Consider the following 6,000-nt stretch of genomic DNA (forward strand, 5'->3'; position numbering starts at 1 on the left):
CAAACATCAATTCTCCCTGAGACCGTCCACCTGCCAAAGGAGAACACCGATAGCTCCATAGAGCCAGACTGAAATTCTCCCACGCGTCATCACATTTGATTTTCATGATTCGTTTGGCAATCTGTATTTCTTTTTCAGAAAGTTCGTCGGAATTGCGAAACGTGGGGGCTTGATATGTCACGCGTTTGAGGTCATACACTTTTGAAAAACACTAAAACTCATTCAATCAAATTGGGGACCATTATCTCCACAAACATCTACCAGTATACCATGCTTTGCAAACCAAGATGACAATGTCCGAACGACCGTTCGAGAGCGAAGGGCTTCAAGGCGCGTGCGCACGCGCCTTGAAGCCCTTCAACCTCTGGGTAGTTTGAATAGGCATCGTATGCCACTAACTAAGAGTGACCACCGTATGTAAACAATTCAACGCCGACACGATACCATGGGTATGAAGGAGCTTCTCTCATCATTAGCGACTCGTGGGGTTGCTGAGATACGAACTTCTTACACGTGGGCATCAATGTCCCTCGCCATTTTGAGCTAAACATGAGTTGACGTCCCCTTTCTTTGCATTTTTTTTTTATGCCTAAGTATTCTTGATGCACCCGAGCTTACACAGCTCGTCGCAGTGATAGGAGAATAACCACCATTGTTCTTTTGAGAAGGATTCCGTCGATCCCAAACAACTCAGCTTCGTTGTAGTGATATTTTGTTGTCAAGACAGTGTAGGACGTGTTGCCGCTCGTAATCCTTTTGTGTTTCCTTTCTGAGTTTGTGCTGTGTCTCCTCGCTCACAAACGCAGAGAGCACTCTAACAGCGTACACTTTAACGTCCATGGAGGGCTGTAGCATTCGTAAGCTCAGCTTCTATGTCTTTTCCTCGTAGCATTTCGAAGTGTTCACGTTTTAAACATTCATTGACTCTCCTCGGGTCCATAAATACCATCAAACTGCCGTTTTTCTTTTTGACTAAAACTAGTGGGCGTACCCAACCCGAGGGTCATCGTTCTTGTTATGATCCCTGCCTGCTCTATGCGGTTATGTTCCGGTTTGAGGGGCTTCACGAGGTCTTGAGGTACTCGACGAGCTAGCTGAATCACGGGCACGGTATTATCCTTGAAGGAGATGTTGTATGGACGTTCAACCTTTCCAATGCCTTAAAACAACGATTGAACTCCTCGGTGTGTTTGGCTTCGAATATCCATGGTCGTGGCGATCTCATGCGCTCAATTTACCAAGCGGAACTCTTCGCACGTCTTCAGTCCCAAAAGTGCACTCCTGTCCTTCTTCACGACAAAGAACTCGGTCAGAACGACTCTCTCTTCGAGGGAGAGCACGGGTACTTTGCCGTACTTTGCAGCAGCTGTTATCTAGTGGCCGCGCTCCGCAACACTGACAGCGGAAGGAGATTCACCGGGGAGCCGGTGTTGCCCTTGAACTCCACCGTCATCTTTCCAATCGCTCTTTGATCAGTCATTCCTTCTGCATACTTGGCCCGCACCGCCCCACCTGGAGAATCTCGAAGTAATATCCTGTCGGTTTCTGGACTTCCTCGACTCGGGGTACGCGTTGTTCAACTCGGGGCTGTGCGTGACAACATATCGCGGAGTGATGGTTTCTTCTGCATCATTTACATACCTTGGCGAATGGTGAACATTGGTGTGGTGGTTGACGCCGGTTACATTTCTGACTTTGTGATCGTGATACGCTTTCCGTTTTTTCGCGTGTCATATCTACTTGCTCTACTGGTGTCGGGTGTTGGGTAAGACGGATCTTTGCTTGCTCTGAACATTGATCTGGTGCCGTGTTGCCCTTTGGAGGGACAAGTCAACTCCTCTGATCAGCCGTTCCCGCAGTTTGTCGTCTCTCACGCCATATAAGATCTGGTCTCTCACCAACGAATCCGCTAGCACGCCGAAATTGTAGGTGCGCACCCGTCGTTTAAGCACTCGCAAGAAATGGTTGAACGACTGACCTTCCGCCTGCCTCGTCTTGCGAAACTCGTGGCGTTCGAAGGTTTCGTTAGCCTTCGGCGCGTAGTATTCTTGAACCTTCTGAGCCACCGTGGCGTAGTTTTTTCTTTCGCCTTCCGTAAGCTTGAAGGTGTTGAAGATGTCTACTGCTAGAGCTCTCGCGATATGGAAGATGGCCACCTTCTGACTGTCTGTTCGAACCGCCGGGGCAGACACCGTCGCTTCGAGGAACTGTTTCAGACGTTGAATAAAACACCTCCAGTTGTCTGCGGCATTGCCTGACAAAGATGAATCCTTCGCGGGCTTTAGGAGCCCCATAGCGTCAAGACTCGTCAAGTTCAGTCAGCTCAGACATGGCCTGTTCTATACTCACAAAGCCTGGCAGTTCGACGACGGAGCCATAAAGTACCAAGTCGCAAATTTGGAGTACGAGGATCTGGTAGCACAGAGCATCAAAGAGCCATTTCTCGGGAAACCTGGACGTCAGCACACAGTGATTGCAGCGGCCAGGACCCGAAACAGACTGGTTCGCTCGGGAGAAGTGTGTTTCGGCGTCTCGCCGCAGCGGGGCGCCAGTCACGTGGCTCTTCTCTCATCCGTTGTCTGCCACTCCATGTTTTCTATTCTGGCGGCCGCGTCTCGTGGCGATCTGCCAGGCTTTGTCAGTATATAGGAGGCTATGGCTCAGAACACCCGGCTCGTGCTGTAACCACGCGCCCCGAACGCGGCTGCTGCGCGAGCACCGACACTGGGCGAATAAATACGAGTATGATCGACGGTGTAGTCCTAGCGTAAAAAGGAGAAGCGGAGGATGACCGCTCTCAGAGCTGCCTTCCTTCCGTGTCTCTGTGCACGGGGGAGGAGAGTGGAAGGCTAGCCCTGTCTCCACTACACTGGCCACTTCCTGAGTGTACACTTATTTTGGTGCTTTTTCCTCCACATTTCTTCTTTCTTCTCGATTGCTGTTTTCATTGCAAAGTTGAGTAAGCTAAGAGAAATACATTAGGTTTTCGCGTGAGAATCACGCCCGTGTCCTGTTTCTGTTTTTTTTTTTTTAATTTAGTTTTTTTGCGGACATTAAGAAAAGGGGGAAGGCGGGGTGCAAAATGAGTTTATCAACTCTGTTTGATTTTTCATCTGGTTAGTCTCGAATCAGGCCTTAAGGCGTGCTATTGTATTTGGACGTTCTTTACTTAGTTTGTCCATGTTTCGTGTTTCGCCGAGTTTAAGGATCTCGTTTCACGACAGCTGGTTGTTTTGGTGGTGGTTTGCTTTTCCGACAGCATAGAAGTCAAGTGCTCATGCTGAAAGAGAAAGGGTTATGTTTTATCCTTAAGTACCGTGTAATATAAGCAAACTATGCCGAAAAAAAAACAGCTGGACGTTTTAGGGATAGTTACAGGGGTGTAGATTATAACACAACTGACCGTTCTTTCCGTGTTTCATGATTGCTGTAAATGGTCATTTTTGCTTTCTGAGAAACCAGTCTTTACGCCTTATTTTCACAGCAACTCTACTTCGTCTTACCTTCTTCCTTATTACGTTCTAGTCACGGGCGGCGTATTCCGAAAAAAAAAAAAAAAAAAAAAAAAAAGCGCGCGAAGTAAGTTAGTGGGTCAATTTCGGCACTTTGATTGGCACGTTTTTGTGGCCGTTATATCACCTGGTTCACGGAGGAAAAAAGACTAGGAAAAGGGGGGGGAAGAGGGACCTTACGTGAACACGCCTCAGGGATTAACGCGCTAGTCTTTAGCCGGCTCCCAGTTTTGCTTTTCGGGTAGGCACATCTGGGAATCGGCTGAAGGCTAGCGCGTGAATCAATGAGACGTGCTTTCATCAGCCTAGCACCCTACTTCCTCCCTCTCCACCCCGTAAATTAGACGACGAGTTGATGAAAATGTGCCAATTAGAGTGCCGATACTGGCCCGTCAATTTGCTTCACAAGCTTTTCCGAATACGCTCACGGGCGGTAGACATAGAGTTCACTGATACTTCATCCTCACAGTTTAAGACCTTTCGCCATAAAGTCCATCTCTTTCACTGGGGAGTCCTCTTTCCTTAATTTATTAACTTTACCTCCTTCTCCATCACGTCCGAGTCGCAAGTGACTGACCTTGGGATCACGAAAACTTTACTTTGTCCTCATGGTTCCTGACGTTCCATCGTAATTCTTTTCTTAAGGAATCCTCTTTCTACAATTCACTTCTTTTCATCTTCCCATTCCGTTCCAGTCACGGGCAACCCGTAAGGTTCACAGCAACTCTACCTCTTCACAGTTTCTGACCTTTTGTTCTCATCCTTCTCCCTAGGAAACACATTTTCCCCATTTTTCGCCAACTTCTATCCCCATTCCGTCCCAGTCGTGAGGGGAAAAATATTTCCCCGTTTTCCCCATCTCCGCGACCGTCCGCCTACGTGATCGGAAGAGTGTCCGCACTTTTATCCCCAAACAGCGCGCGTCGCGCTCTCCCGCTTCCCTATAAACTCGCGGTCGCTCCCCGCGCCCTCTCCTCGAGGTCTATAACAACTGGCGCGGGGTCCGCACCGTTATTAGCGTCTGGGGAAGTAAAAAAAAAGGAGGGGGAAGGGGGAAGAAGGAGGGAGACCTCGTTATCGATCTCGCCGGCCGGGCGAAGACGTCCCGCGGCAGGAAGAAGGTCCCGCCACCGTCGTCGTTCCCCGTTCTTCCCGATCGGGACGCAGCGAACTCCCCGCTGCTGCCGCCTCCGGAGCGACCCGTGTCAATGCCCTTGCCTTGCGTCCTGTGCCGGAAGGTCGGGCGCGCGTGGCCAGACGCTGCGCCACAGAGCTCTTCTCTGGGTCGAGGAGTGTGCCGCGGGGTCCCGCGGCCGATGGCGTCTTTGACTGGGCGCGTTAAGTCCGCGCTCCGGAGCGCGAGAGTTTGGCGATCCTTTCACTAAACGGACAGGAGTGCCACCGGAGACTGACACTCGAGCGCGCTCTTCGTGAACCGAGAATTTTTCGGAGCGCGAGTAACTTCTTCGCGCTCCGTGACGTCACGTAAACAAACAAGATGGCCGCGCTGCTCTTGCGACCGCCGAGACGAAAAGGCGTAGGCGGACCGCTGCCCCTTTTCAGTTGATTAGTGCTTAATCCAGCAGGTAAAAACGATTTCATTTGAAAGCCGAGACAGCAATTAGCGTTCCGCAAAAGGTTTGTTCGTTCATCTCGCCTGAAAAAGAAATTAATCTATCAAACGGTACGGTGCCGATAGCACTGCGACAGAAAAGTTGTCGAGATGAGGAGATACTCGGACCGCTCTGTCCCTTTTATAATACTTAGCGCAGCGAATAAAGATACTTCGATTTGAAAGCCGAAACATCAGCGAGCGTCGATGAAAAGGTTTGTTCGTGTGTCTTACCTGAAAACGAATTGATCTATCGAAGGAGCGTGCCGATAGCTCGGCGACAGAAAAGTGATGAAAAGACAGTCAGACGGCTGCCCTGCTTAGAATGCTTAGCCCGGCCGCAGCGGATAAAGATACTTAGATTGGAAAGCCGAAACATCAGTTAGCGTTGTGGGAAAGGCTTGTTCATGCATACCGCCTAAAAACGATGTGCTAACGAACGACGGTGTGCCGGTATCGGCGTGGCTACCGTCTCGCTGCGAGACGGAACCAGAAAATCTTTGACAAATTTATGGGTTTTCCTGCGTCGACGAGCGGGTTCAAGAATATTGTTTTTAATTTAAATCGGAACAGCATGCATGGTCGATAAATAGATCAACCAGGGTAGCCTTCCACATATGTGCACGAAGCGAGTCTTCAAACCTTTCAGGAATATTAAAACGTTGGTAGAAACTTCATAACGTTGCCGTCTCTTTTGCTTTAGACTCTGCCGCTCCACCCGGGCCTAATTATTTATCTTCAAAATATTGTCGGCTTCTGCCACCCGTATCCACGGTTGGAAGGAGCTCGTGTGGGCCGTGGCCCGTCGATAGTTTCTGGCCGTGTTCCAAACTTACTCGATCTAACTCTAGGGCAAAAGTGGTTATCGAAGACCTA

This window comes from Ixodes scapularis, unplaced genomic scaffold (genome assembly GCF_016920785.2).
Source record: "Ixodes scapularis isolate PalLabHiFi unplaced genomic scaffold, ASM1692078v2 PGA_scaffold5__190_contigs__length_132052651, whole genome shotgun sequence".
Lineage (NCBI taxonomy): Eukaryota > Metazoa > Arthropoda > Arachnida > Ixodida > Ixodidae > Ixodes > Ixodes scapularis.